Source organism: Triturus cristatus, chromosome 8, assembly GCF_964204655.1.
Source record: "Triturus cristatus chromosome 8, aTriCri1.1, whole genome shotgun sequence".
NCBI lineage: Eukaryota > Metazoa > Chordata > Amphibia > Caudata > Salamandridae > Triturus > Triturus cristatus.
The window spans coordinates 386,472,175-386,487,604 of record NC_140591.1 but is presented as its reverse complement, the minus strand read 5'-3'; the positions used below and the strand labels follow the sequence as shown (position 1 = coordinate 386,487,604).

At 45.7% G+C, this 15,430-nt stretch overlaps 1 protein-coding gene and 1 pseudogene across 2 annotated transcripts in view; one reads left to right on the top strand and one right to left on the bottom strand.

Moving 5' to 3' along the window:
• LOC146802167 (putative tRNA(His) guanylyltransferase) overlaps window positions 1-1,472 on the bottom strand; it is a 30,519-nt pseudogene extending 29,047 nt beyond the window's left edge.
• Window positions 1-15,430, top strand: part of TRPC4 (transient receptor potential cation channel subfamily C member 4) — a 1,369,656-nt gene that overhangs the window by 1,004,670 nt on the left and 349,556 nt on the right. The gene's annotated exons all lie outside the window — the stretch shown is intronic.

Sequence of the window (15,430 nt, the reverse complement as noted above, 5' to 3'; positions counted from 1 at the left end):
CGTTAGGAAAGGCATCCCCCATATTATAGATTTTCATATCTTCTAGTAATAGCGACATTTTCTTCTTTTGTCTTACTGATAATTTCAGGTGATTGGCAAGAGGAAGCGCCGGTGCATAGACAGGTAGCTTGTTTGCCCTATGTGCCAGTGCGTGCCAAGCATTTGATGTGCAGTGTACAGGTTGAATCATGTCCCTATGTGCATAAGGCCTCGGGTCTGATATGAAAGTTATCAATGAAGCGGGTTGTACACTATCCGTTTCCACTGCCACGTGTGAAATGTATCCATGCTGTTTGGTCCAGTAGTAGGCATGTTGCGCTTGCGCGCAGTAGAAATAAAGCTGCAGGTCCGGTGCCCCAAAACCTCCCATATGGTACGGCTTTGTTAATATAGTCCAGCTGACCCTAGCCTGTTTACCCGCCCAAGTCAGCTTCTGCATTGCTGACCGCAGTTTTACAAAAAAAGCTTGTGTGAGCCAGATTGCGATGTTAATGATTAAGTATAGAAACCTGGGTAATACTACCATCTTCTGCAGTGTAATCCTATCTACTAGCGACAGAGGCATCTGTATCCATCTTGCTATTTGCTCATCTAGTTTAGTCATTGCCCTGTCATAGTTTTCCCTTATGACTAGTTCTGGGTCCCTAAGTATCCATATCCCCAGATATTTCACTGGGTCAGTTTGCAATCTCAGAGGATAGTCCAATGCTGGCTGGGTTGTAGCCGGCGTTAGGGGTATAACCACTGATTTGTCCCAGTTTATTTTTAACCCTGCATACTGTTCAAAACAGTTGTACTCTCTCATGAGGCTGTTTAGATATGTATTAGTGTGTTGTGTAAATAATACCATGTCGTCAGCGTATAATGATATACTGAGGGGACATAAGCTAAACTGTAAGGCAGCCTCCCGGTGACATTAACGAATCCTACAGGCAAGGGGCTCCAGAATCAGGGTGAATAGAATCGGTGATAGCGGGCAGCCCTGCCTCGTTCCCCTTTTTAGCTCTATAAGATCCGATATTTGTCCATTCAGCCTAATTCTAGCGGTAGGGGCGTAAAAATAAAATTTCTATCCATTTTATAAATTGCTCAGGGAATCCCATTCTACGCAACACCACAAACATGAACGACCATTCCACTGAATCAAAAGCTTTCGCAGCATCTAGCAAAGCTGCTGCTGCTGGCAAGTCCGGATCCAGATGGTGGTATAGAGCAAAAATGGTGCGTATGTTTAGGCTAGTTGATCTAGTGGGTACAAAACCTGCTTGATCGGGTAATACTAACTTCTCCTGCAGTAGTTGTATCCTAGTGGCAATGACTTTTGCCAAAATCTTTGTGTCTATGTTTATCAATGACAGGGGGCAGTACGAGTCACATCGTGATACGTCTTTGTCTGGCTTGGGGAGTGTCACCAGGAGCGCTTCTCTCAGCGAGGCGGGGAGCCTAACCTCATCATACGCTTCCTCATACATTTCAGCTAAGCGATGTATCAATAGATCTTTGCATGTTTTGTAGAATTCCCCAGGTAACCCGTCTAACCCGGGAGCCTTGTTGTTTCGTTAGGAGTTTATTGCGTCTGTTAGTTCGTCTTTGGTGATGTGGTGGCTCAAAAATTTACAGTGAGTGTCTGAGAGCCATGCTAGGGCTACGTCCTGGAGGTAGTGGTTTATGTCTTCTGCTGTAGTGTTAGTTTGTTTATCATAAAGATGTGTGTAATATTTCTGGAAGCATTTAGATATGGACTTAGTGTCGTACTGCATTTGATTCGCTTCATCCCGTATCTGCGTTATGTATGATGTTGTGTAAGAAGGTTTGATCTTGCTCGACAGGGTGCGCCCCGGCCTACCTCCCTCCCCGTAGTTCCGTGCTATGTATCGTTTTGATTTGTATTTTACCTCATCCATGGCGTATTTCTGGTACTCGTCCATCTTTTCCCTTATTCTTGCCAATATAATTGGATTTTGTGTCTGTGTGTATTCCGCCTCAAGTGTACTAATGTCCCTTTCTATTATGGTTAGTTGCTGTTGGATATCCTTCAGGATCCCGGCATGTTTGTTAATACAGTGCCCATGAACAGTCACCTTGAATGCTTCCCACAATGTCCCCTCACTTTCTACGGATCCAGTATTCAACTCAAAGAAGTCTTCAATTGCCTGTCGGAGTTCGCTCCTGAATTCTGGATCTAACAGGGCACTACCTTGCAATCTCCATGCAAAATGTCTTGGTATGTGAGTTGGGATGTCCAACGTGAGGCTAACCGCGGCGTGGTCTGACAGTGTCTTGGGCAGATGTTTGACCCTCACGTCCATGTACATGCTTCTGCCATCAACAGCCAATAGTCTATCCTGGACCATGTGTTGTGCGTCACAGATGTGCATGTGCCTTCCCTCCGGCCCTCGTGTCTCAGACTCCATAGGTCAGTCATTCCCCATGTTGCCATACCGTCTTTAAGGACTTTGGCTGCCCTGTCTGCCATACCTCTCATTACCTGTTGATCTATCAAGTGCTGGGTCCAGACAGGTGTTGAAGTCTCCCCCCCATATTATTGGTGCACTCGGGAATTCTCTAAGTTTGGCCCATATCTCAGCATAGAACGCGGGATCATCTGTATTTGGGTCGTATGATGTGATTATGGTTAATACTGAACCCCCAAAATTACCTTGCACTGTAACGTAACGGCCTTGATCGTCGCGTAGTGTATGGAGCAATTGGAATGGGGTACTCCGTCTGACTAGTAGTAGAACCCCTCTGGCATACGTGGAGTTTGATGATGCCATGCGGTATGACGCCCATCTGGTGCCCACCCGCATTTCAGTAGTGGGGGTTAGATGTGTTTCTTGTATACATGCCACATCAGTACCGTGTCTATCAAAATATCAAGTACTTTTTGTATTTTTTGTGGATTTTGAAGTCCACGAACATTCCATGTTAGAAACGTCAGTTTTCTAGCATTCGTTCCAGTGTCAGCCATGTGTATATATCACAGCTTGGTGTTGTCTTGTTCCTTGTATGGTGTATGTGTGAAGCGGCAGTTGCGTCAATAGCTTCATTTCGTCGACCAGACATTTTGTTCTATCCCATCCCCCCACCCCCACCCACTCCGCCCTAGCCCCAGTGGCGGAGCCAATCCCAACTCGGTTAAACATGAAAAACACCAACAAGAAAAGAAAAAAGCCCTTACAATAAGCTAATGTGGTGTACACATGAGGGCGTTTCCTGTGGGTTCCTCACATGGGCAAACGCCCTGCAAAATTGTATACATCAAAACTAGACATAACATGTTATGTTAATTAAAGGTGCACCTGACAAGTCTGCCATAAGTCTATAATGTCTCTGAGGGTGGGCATAGTTCAAATATGTTCAGTTACAATACACAATACATTAATATACCAAGTGATACATAGTTTGGTGATGTTCAACTTCTCTGCGCTGAGTACTTGGCCAACCGGATATCGTCTAACCACCATCTGCTAACTCTGTAGAACAGCAGATTACTAAAATTGTCTTCAGTTGTACCACAGGTCATGGCTAGTGTGCTGTGGCCCCCCATTTTCCAGACCACAACAATACCATCCACTTCCGGTGTCTGTTTCCATTATGCAACCGTACCTCGCCTCCCAGGCCTTTCCGGATCATTTTAGCTTTTAGCGGCGTCCGCTAACCTTTGCAATGACTTGTTATTCCACGTCCGAAGTTGTATGCTGTTCCTCCTGGTCTCCCTGTGGGGATGTCCGTCTTGGTTTTGGATGTTCTTTCTGTTGGAGGAATTTTAGCATGTCTTTAGGTTCGTTATAGATTTCACCTTCCTTTCATCCGTGACTCTTAGTCTTGCTGTATTCAGCATTGCGTACAGGATATTCAGGTCTCTCAGTTTTTGTTTCACTTGGCTGAACTTCTTTCTCGCCTCCTGTACAGATAACGTGAAGTCAGGGTAAATTGATATGTCCATATCCTCATGTGTCAGCTTTCCCAACTCTCTTGCCTTCCAGAGCGCCGCATCTTGGTCTCTATAGTTCAGTATCCGTGCTATAATCGGCCTTGGTGCTGAACCAGTCGGCGGTTTTGGCGCCATGGATCTGTGCGCTTGCTCGACGATGAATATCTCAGAGATTGTGTCCCGGCCCAGCATTGCAATTAGCAATTGTTCCACATACCTTTCCATAGGGCCCGTGTTTTTTGTCTCTGATATGCCCGTCAGGCTGATGTTGTTTCTGCGGGACCTCGCTTCCAAATCTACCGCCTTTGCCGAGATAGCCGCCAGTTGTTTGCCCATCCTTGTCTGTTTCGCATCCATCTGCACCTGAGTATCTTCGGCATCAGATATTCTGCGCTCGGCCATGTCCAGTCGTTCCGTGTGCTTGTCCAGGCGCTCCGACATCCTGTCGACCCGATAAGTGAGAGAGTCTATTTTCCCATCTAAATTGGTGAGAGCAGCCTGTATAGCAGTGAACATTGCTTGCACTTCGACATTTGTTACGCCGCTACTGGCTCCCGTCTCCTCCTGTTGATGAGGTTGCTCTTCCGTCCCCCGAACCATTTGTTTCTTGGTATGTTCAAACATTATTTTGGGCTGGGTTCTATCTGTCTTGCCCATATTTCCAGCTTCTGGCCTGCCCCTGTCCCCACGTCCTCGTGAATGGGAGGTGTCAGGGATGGGCATTTTCGTCTTCACTTGTATAGTGGTAGCACGTCTGGTATTTCCTGTCGTGCGTGGAGGGTGTGGGTCGCTGTGGTAGTAGCTTGATATACACTTGTATTTCTCTGGTAATGGTATCTATCTTAGGGGCCGTCTTGGCTCGCTGCTAGCATGCAAGTAGGTCAATCCAGCGTGCTTTCCCCACTGACCTCTGATTATTTCAGCTGTTTCCAAAGTTCTGACAGACCGGGAATGTCCAGGCAAACAGATGGTATTCGGTGCCTGTCTACAATGTGCTAAGTTGGTTGATAAGCCTGGTCTCCAGCCACTTGTGTCCTGGTATCAAGACTGGGCTGTTAATGCCCTCCTCTGGGGCGCGTTTAACACTTTGTGCTGTTTAGGCTTTGGGTTTCAGGCAGGTCTGTCCAGCATAGTTGGTAGGTGTCCCCCACGGGTTTTATCAGGGCCAGTGAAGTATTTTACTTTGGCCCCAATTTGGGCCCAGGGACTACCTCCTGTTTGGGAAGCTGAGGATCCCAGTCTAGTTTAGGTAGGTGGCGCTTTTCATTCATTTGCCATTTATGCACAGCGCTTGGACCTCAATTTCGGGGGCCATGAGCTCTTATTTGGAGTACTAGTCATCCCGAGGGTGCAACACTCACCTCCCGTTCTCGTCTAGTATGGCCCAGCCTTCCAGCGTCTTGCGCTATCACTCCTCACAGTGCGGGTCTGGTGGCAGCTGCTCTCCCGCCCGCTCGCATCTCCGGCAGTTCCCAGTCTATGGCAGTTGTGTGTCTTTGCCTACCACGAGGTTCGGGCAGGTTGCATCTCTCCTCCGCAGTCGAATCGGGCAGTTTTAAACTCTGTTTCCCGACTATGCGGTGCTCACCTCCCAGTGTCTTCGGCTGCCGCCAGTAATTAACCGCTGGGTATTCCGACACCACCGGGCTAAGGCCGTTGTTAAGGCCGCCATGCGTGCTCTGCGTCCCGGCTCTTTACGCTACTGCAGGCCGCAGCTATTAGTTTCGGTTTTACTTGGCCAAGCCCTGGGATCTCGATCCGCATTTTCTCGTTCCAGGGTCTTTGGAATTGCCGGTTTCTGGCTCCGGTAGGCACTCAGCCGTTTACGGCGTCCAGGCGCACCTCTTCAAAAGCAGAAAGCTTCGATGTGCAGGATTAATTAAGGATTTTTCCGGGCATCAGCAAGAAGCTCGCCTAGAATGCAGCCATCTCGCTGCGCGGCAAGCTCCGCCCGCCCTGTTTAAGGTTTAAGCTCTTTCTCCATCAACTCATGCACTGCTGCTAATCTTCCACTGTGCCAGAATACCTACTGGGAAACAGTGTTCTTTATACTTAAAGTTAACATATTATCACACAACATATATGTTTGAACCTGGTATTTATTGAGCTCGAATCTTGAATACAATAGAGCTGTGCACATGGATTCAGAAACCAGGGAAGGATTTAGTTGTGTACGAATGAAGGAAGAATGGATCTGCAGTCAATGGGTGTGGGAGATCAGCTTGAATGCATATACTCCCTGTGCTCTTCAGCCAAGGATCATGCAATCTAAAATGTAATTTATTTTCAAATTAAACCATCCGCCTCCAGACAAATCTAAAAAATAATCATTTTTGCGAGCCTTGGCTTGGTGCAGGGGGTGAATGCATCTTTATTGATGTCAGCATAGGTGTCCGGGAATGTTAATAATTAGCTCATTGCTGATACTGAGGAAAAGCAATGCCAGCCTGACTGTACTGCAGTATGGCTTGAGAACCTACAGAAAGTTAGGTAAGTGGCTCATCAGACCTCCACAGAATTGGCATGCAGAAATGAATACAGTAGTCCCTTAATGGCCTTGATGTTTCATCAGTGACCTGATATTACGTTTTCAAATTATATTTTTAGAGATAGTCTAACATTAGCTATAGATACTCTATGAATAGCTCAAATTCATATGGTCAAGATTAGCCTTGACCGCTTGTTCGTTTTCTGTACTTGCCTGCCATTAGTGTGCAAGTCAGTTTTACTCCAAGACACTAATCTGAAATGCCCATCTATTTTTCATCCTCCTGTCCTTCTCCCGTTCCTCTTTCATTTCTCACTTCATGACAACATTCAAGGCAAAGAAAGTAGAAATAAAAAGCAATTTCGCTTCGTTCTTAACACATTACCTTTCTTCCCTCCTTTCACGGCAATTTAAACTCATTGAAAATGTATTATTGGCCAAAGGTATTAAGTACTTTCTAGAAAACTACTTATTTAAAATAATATCGTTATAAACAAAAATGCAAAACTATAAATGCCGCCTGATAGAAATGACAGGTTTTAACTATGAGAGGTTTACAATTGACTTGAAAAATGTGACCCTTCCTCTCCTGCAGGACATTTAGACTTCCATTACCAGTGTCTCCTTAAATTGCAGCCCCACTGCAGGATAACGTTTGCAACCTAAGGTTTTTCCTCCTTTATATATGTCGGCAGGTCAGAACTGCTGACATTTAAAGGGAAAAAAGACTGTTTTAGTACTCGGACATGCAGATTTTAGTGGAGTAGGCACCTAAATGTGCTTGTTTTGCCTCATTGTTAAGGGCAACTTTGTAATTTATGCTATTTTTTTTGCACCTGGTGAAATCTGAATCAATTTCAATTTATTTATAGACCGATCAATTAATTAAAATCATTACTGTAAAATATATACAACTTTTTTCCGAATCTCATGGTTTTGATTTCACTGTCTGCGATAAAGAGGGCACTGGTGATCGAGGCTCTAATCTCTTAACAGGATAGTATTGACACTCTTCATAGAGGTTCAGACTTGTCAGACAGCAAAGACTTTACTGGTTTGCTGTGCTAGTCAAGTAGGAGATAAGTTATAAGATTATTAAAACGATCATTCTGAGAACAGTCTAAAAAACGCTGTGGACAGCCTCCTCGACCTTATAAATCAAGTGAGTGGATTGAGACTAATTTGGTGGCGCAGAATTAAAACGTGACTCGAGAGAAAAAAGCTATATATAGTTCTACAGAAAGGTATAAAATGTAAATAAATCAACAATAGTTTTGTGTTTTTATTAAACGTCATACTATGCTCTCAAGCGAGTGCATAGTATACCCACTAAAAGCAGGGGTCTGGGTAGGCTACTCTGACTTTAGAGCTGGTCATGGGGCACTTTTGCCCATGATCAAAGCCATCCCCAAGGATCCCAGGTTTTAGACCATGTTCAGAGTGGTCTACAGATCAGAGTCCATGGAAGCGGTGACCGTATGTAGACACAGGGTCTGTATTGACCAAGCGTAGGACCTCAAAATATGCGGTGGTGTTTGATTCCATGACATCTTGGTAATTTTAAAGTAAGCATTAGAGGTTAGGGCGATGGGGGAGATGGAGGTCTCAGAATGCATCCAATTAGGAAAAAAGGAGAGTTAGAGGAAGATCATTGGGGCAAAATAACCACATAAGGAAAAAGCACAGTAAAATGTGTACCAGGCATCTAAGATTTGCTCGTGTAGGAATGGCAATAAATACCACTCAGGTTGCACAGCAGGAAAAAAAGGTAAGGGGTGACAAACGCTGGTGATATTGCAAGGAGGAGTGAGTCATTAGTCCACATAATGTAGACATGGTTAATGGTAGAGGAATTCTGGATAGTGATGCTATAGCAGGGCGGACTGGCTGTAGCGGGCACCAGGTGCTTTTCCAGTGGGCTAGCAGGGTGGGGGCCGGTTTTTAGGCCCCGGGGGGGCGGTTTTGTTACCAGGGCCGGCAATATCGGCCCCGTGTAACAAAATCGTCAGAAACCGGCCCTAGCAAACTGCTCGGCCACACCCCCCTCCTGCCGGCGAGCAGTTTGCCAGGGCTGGTTTCAGTTCCCAGCCCGGCCTTAATATGGAATATCGTGCGCAGAGACAGGGCCGGACTGGCCATTGCAGGCACTGGGTGTTTCCCCGGTGTGCTGTCAGGGTGGGGGCCGCTTTTGGGCCCCTGGGGGCCGTTTTTGTTACCGGGGGCCGGCAATATCAGCCCCCTGTAACATAATTGGCAAAAACTGGTCCTAGCAAACAGCTTGGACGCACCCCCCCCCCCTCCTGCCGGCGAGCAATTTGCCTGGGCCGGTTTTGGTTCCCAGCCTGGCCCAAATATGGAATATCACGGGCAGAGATCACCAATCATTCCTGAATGTGGCATTACTATGAAACCAGTACAACATAGTTAAATTGTGAAATCTCATAGAGGGCAACTAATCTCACCTCTACTCCTAATTGCAAAGCATAAAACACCCAGCCTTTGGGGTAAGGCGTGGAAGCCTACAGCTAAATTATGGTTGGTCAGGTTATGAAATATTCTGGTAATAGGGAAGCTAGCATCTGACCGTGCAGACAAACAATGCAGACTTGAGAAGATACAGATGATCTTCAGTCACTGTCTATCAGACAAGCTCAAAGAAACTACCAGGCAGCTTGAAGAAGTTGCACACGTTGCACATCGTGGACCATACTGGTGAGCTCGACCATAGTCGGCTAGGGTGTAAATGGAGAGCCGGTTAACCTCGAGTCCACCAGAGCCAACTCTAATAATTGGAGATATAGGATAATTTTATGACCCAGTGTATATTTCATGAAGCTATGTGGGGAATGGAGGGTCTTAGTGGCGGGAATAATTTTGAATGAGTTGTGGACAGGAGTGAGATAATATGTGCACTACAGATTTGTTTGTTCTACATGAAAGCTCATTCAATAAAAATGCAATATAAATACTATTGAAACATAAAAGAAAGCTGTCAAAGAAAAGAACAACAGGAGCTGATTGCTAAGACATGAACTGAGAAAACAGAGCATAATACTTCTGCAGCCAAGCTTTCACAATTCCATGCTCAGTAGCACAAATGCTGATATCTAGCAATAATGAGTTAATAATAAAGTTAATAAACATTTAACATGACTCAGTGTAAGCCTATGCCCACTGTAGTGAGGTGATACAATCCTAATGTTTTCATAACAAACAAGAGCATGGAAGCATTATAACAAACAGAAGAAAAACGAATCATAGGTCATGAATCCAGAGTCTCAATTAAGAGCAAACATTTGCAAAACCAATAGGTATTACTTTTTTACATCAATTGACATTAAGAAAGTTTATTTTTTCCTTCGTAGATAACACACCTAGGCATCCGCACACAAACAAGACTTGGGTTGATTTCAAAAATATTTTATACTTAATTTACTGTTCCAAGAAGGTGGATAGTCATTTCAGAAAAAGAATCAAAAAAAGAAAGTACGTTTGGGACACCACACAAACCGGAATGTTTGAGCGGTCCAGTAGCACTGTGCATCTACTAGGACTTCACAGAAAAACATGAATTGAATAAAGTGAGGTGGGCAAGTGAGTGAGGAAAAGGATTCATTCCCATGAAGTGCTTAAGAAATATAAACAGTCCTCCCATGTTAGGATTGGAAGGATACAATTTATTCAGGAAAAACTGTGTAAATAAGAAATTATGTATGGGTGAGACAGTTAAACAGGCAAAGATGCCTACAGGCGATTTGTTTGGAATATATGACATTATCAATTAAGTGAATCAATACTTTAAAGTTTCGTTTTGTAGACCAATTACAGTAGTCGGGTGTATAATTGATAGGTTTCTATTACAATGCAATATTGCATTTTCACTCCTTTGCTCTGTATCAGAGTATGTTGTCGAAAAATAAGTGCCATCCTGCCAGCCCCCCATAATTAGTGCCAGTGGGCCCCATTTGTAATCACCTGCTCAAAATAAGCACTAGTTGAGTGCCTTCAAGTGGGGGGGACAGTGAACTTCCTGAAACAAGATGAACCATAGGGGTGTATGGGTATGGCAAACTGGTGGTGGAAAGCTGCAATCATGTGGGTGCAGGGAGACTATTAGAAAGTTTCTTCGCAGTAAAAAGACACCTATTACTATGCCATGCTGAAGTAACACCTCTTTGCGAAGTTAGCACACTGCTAATAAGAAATCACAGGGCTAATGGAATTTATGAATGACATAGCAAAAGAGAGGCAACTATAGATTGACATACTACTGAAAATGGCACTACATTAAGATGCAATAACAGTACAGTTCTGCTCCCAGAACCAAGCTACCTCTCCAATCACACATTAATTGTATTTGGACTTCATCAGTAGGGTGTACACTGAGTCATCTAGCACAGTGAGCATAAGGTCTACATCTGGGCTCACCCTTCACACTTAGCACAGACATAGACCAAAACCGGACTGGGCTGCTTGTGTTCCTGCTCAGAGAGACCTGGAATGGCAGTTCAGGTTGCAGTGTTACTATTCGAGCTGAACCCAGGCTGATTTGCATATGAATGGTTTTTCAGTTGTGTGAAATAGTGGGCAAAAAGTGATGGACTGGATTGAGACCCAGAGTTATGACCAGTGGCTGAAATTAATTCAGGCAATCCACCAATCACTTTTTTGTATTCCTTAGTCCATTATTGAAAGTGTGCGGGCAGAAGGTCATTTTACTGTGCAAATGAAACTCTTAAGACCTCTGTCAAATGTCAGCAAGTGTCTGTCAATGTGATGGGTGCTATATCATTTTCTGGAGCGTAGAGCATTAAATCTAAAGAACTCTCTATCAAGGGATGTATGTCAAAATATCATAGTCAGAAATATTGTCTAGCATTATAATCTCCTAAAGAAAAACTCCATTGGGACGATATTTTTGTAAAGAATAGTTTGGATTTAGTTTACATTAAATAGGGCCATTGACTATTATTTATAGGGCCTTTATTAATCTAATTCTATTTTGGTTGAAATTATGGTACATCTAACTTGTAGACACGTACCAAAGCCTCTTTATAAAATGTGATGATGCTTTAAATAATTCATGATTTCTGAGCGCTCATAGCATTTTACCAGATTTTGGGCATAGGAAAGTATGATACAATCACAATTTCCCAAATAATGACTTCATGGCTACAAGGAAATGCAATTTTTAGCACTAAATTCAGGTAAAAGACTTGAATGCAAATAATAAGACCTCCCAAGTTACCTATTACCTTAGTCTCAAATCAGCCTTGGGAAGAGAAAAACATTTCCATCAGATGATTTTCCTGCAAATGTGTAACTGGTATCTCTGGTTTTGCGGGCAGAGTACCTAACCCTCTTTGATTGTATGTCAACATTGTCCCCTATTAATTTAAATAAATTCTGGGGGATATTCTCAAGAACGTGTGATAATCACCTCAAAATTAGCTTAATGCAACTCTGCATATCGCAGTCTATTGCGGGAAAACAACGCCGTGTTAACGTAGTATTCTCAACCCGGCGGCACCATGCGATAGTCCCGCGATAACGCGTCAAATGACTGCGTTAAAATCAACGCACCGCCGCAAAAATGCAAAACATGAACGCGAAAAAAGTTTCGATTACGCCAATTGTGATACAAAAATCAGTGACAACCAACGCTAGGCCTCCAATTCCCACGCGTCATGCGGGAAAATGCACCATAAAAGCAGATTTTAAAAAACGGTTAGATGACAATGTACGAGCACAACCCCACATCTGTGACGTAGAACAAATGACCATTGTCCCACATCAATTAGGCATCTCCTCACAGGCATTGAAATGTACATTGCAATGCAGTCTGCATGTAAACTGCACCAATGCTAAAACATGCATGGAAGACACTATGAAACCGCATCTCCCCTTCACATTGCAGAGGTACAAGCAACACCTCCTGCACACAGACGTGTCATGACCATGATCAATCAATTATGAAAGCGTGGACGAATGTAGGGGCAGTGACTCCCACTTACGTACATGTCGCCCATGTTGTGGGACTTGAGTCACAGGGGGCATCCCTGCATCATGATGGTACACATCTGACCCCAAAAGCAGCCCTGTTGTTACCTGTAGGTCACAAATGGCAGCCAAAATGGAATGATTTTGGGCACATGTGAAACCCCAAAGAGTGGGATTCCCTATGAACTGTGACACACAGGATTGGCCTTTCGAATACCTGACATGGTAAACAGCCTCTCTGCACAGAGGTGACACACCCATCATCCATGAACAAATCATAAAATTGTCAGCACTACATGTCGCACTCACACTTGTCTGAGTGATGTGCATGTACAGATGAGTGACATGCACATAGGGAATGTGTTATTGGAATGCATATATTTGCACATGCTGTGCCTGTGGTCATTTTGTACTGTCCCATGATTGCTAATGACTGTCACAATGTGAGGTGCTCATGTGAAGAAATTGTCAATAATGAAGTTCCTAGAGGCTATTCCTGCTGCGACTGCAGTGGGGTGTGGTCCACCTGCCTCATCTTCATCATCATCGCCCAGTGCATCTGGCACTTGGATCCATGGGGCATTGCTGCGTACACATATGTTGTGCAACACACAACATGCAACGATCATCTTGCACACGATGTCTGGGCTGTACAGGAGCCTTCCATCTGTGACGTCCAGGCACCTGAAACATGACTTCAACACGCCAAATGTGTGTTCCACGATGCCCCTGGTGTGTTTGTGGGCTGAATTGTACTGCCTCTGGGTCTGTGTGTTCGGGGCTCGGAGGGGTGTCATCATCCAAGTGCAGAGTGCATATCCTTGGTCAATTGTGACAGTGCAGAGAGACATGAGAAAATAGTTGGTTCTGCATGATGTGTTGGCAGGCTCACTGGTTCATTGGTGTGTGATATGTGTGACTTTGTGATTTCTGTATGACATGTACTGCTTGTTGCAAAAGAGCTGCATCAATGTGTATTATGTAGCCTCACTGCTGCTCCTCTCTCCCCAAAGCCTATTCACCAGTGTGCGCAGCACAGTTGCATCATTTGCACCCCTGCGACACACCATTGTCATGCCTATCTGCACATGTCCACATGCCTGACAACGACACAGGAATGTTGTGTGCTGAAGGTGGGAGGACACGTGTGTTTAGGCCTTTGGTAAGGACAGGGCCGACACAGATGTAGAGTTCATGCCTGGCTGAACTCCCCATGCGGTTGAGGGTAGACCTTTGGCTTATGCTGCGGAAATAGCGACACACACACACAACAGTTGGCATGTCTGATCCCTGACCCCTAGCAGGCTCGCCCACCCTCATGTAACCCTCGGCCGAGTCCGCACTCCAGGGGCATGCTACATAGCAACATTGTATATTGCGTGACGGGTGGTGCCGACACTACACCAGAGACATACGCATTAGTAACTTCCTTGGCAAGGCCTAAACTCAACGCCCAGAGCCATGTGTTGAATGACCACACCCCTACGCCGTACTGCCGTATGCCGGTCCACTCCCTTACGCTCACAGGGGGGTCCGACACAGCTACATGTCCCAGGTCTACCCAACTGCCTGAGGTGACAAGGTTGCACCCGCTGTACACAGCACAATGTAATGTGGTATGGCCCGGGGCCCTCATGCATACATAATGACCACACTGAGATAATTTGTGGAACTGGCTACGAGCACTTGTGCCCGGCACCTTTCATTGCCAGGGTCACACGTCCAGTGACGCCTGTGCTGGATGGGTGTTGGGTAGTGTAAGCCACCCCTCAGGGGTTGGTTGGTGCTGGCAACAACTACAACAGTGATCAGACAATCAGAAGTTCAAAGTACAAATAGCAAGGGTCCATGACTTGAGCTGCACAGAGTTAGTGGCCCTGGATGCACTGCGGCCGGCACAGGCACTCCCGCAAGGAATGGTGACTTGTGGTGCACTGAGATAGGGCCACAAGAGCTGAGCAGATCCTCGTTGATGTCCAAGGAGAATGTTGCAGAGTGTTACGGGGGACAGTGGAAGGTGTCCATCCATGGCATGGTCAGGAGGGCTGAAGCAAGCAGATACAGGCAATATGGAGCAGTTGAATGCTACAGTCTCCTTTTTCCCACCATGTCAGTATCAGCTACATGATGATGAAGACAACCCCCGGGCCATAGACTCAGACACCACCAAAGTTCAACCAGAGAGTGTCCCTGACTCCCGTGGCACAGAGTCAGTGGCACCAGACCTGGAAGGGGATGCAGTCTGCGATGAGGCCGGTACAATGATATGAACTCTGCCATAAATAAATCAAGGCTCAGTTCCAAATGTGTGACCTACAGGACCGCAGTGTGGGCCGGAGGCAGTGGTCAGCATGGGCCCACAGCCGAGTGTCTTTGGCTTGCGATGCACAGAGTTAGTGGCACTAGAGCAGTTGTTGGTAGTGTTCGATCACCACCATAACGAGGATCCTTTTTTCTAAGGATGGGCGTAGTACTCCGCTCCGCCCACGGAGTGTGCGTAGTGCTGCCTGCTTCGTGGGGCACGAAGTAGGCGTAGCAGGCAGCGCTACGCACACGCCATGGCAGAGCAGAGTTGCCCACCACCGCCTCCCGCCCGCCCTCATTTTAAAATAAATTGAAGTATTTAAAAGTAAGAAAATATCTTACCTGAGGTGCGGTGTGCTGGGGCTCCCAGTTCCTCCTTCAGCAGCAACTTCTTCTTCACAAATTCGCATGCGCGGACATCCGCGCATGCGCATTTCTCGCGAGAAATGCACGGGCGACCGCGCATGCGCATTTGTGAAGAAGAAGTTGCAGCTGAAGGAGGAACTGGGAGCCCCGGGACGCCGCACCTTAGGTAAGATATTTTCTTACTTTTAAATACTTTATTTTAAAATGAGGGCGGGCGGGAGGCGGGTGGCGCGTAGTGGGCGTATGCGAAGTGTGCGAGTGTGCGTAGATTTGAGCACACTACGCGATGCTCCACGTAGCCCCACTACACCCACTATGCCCAGGGTTACTTTTTT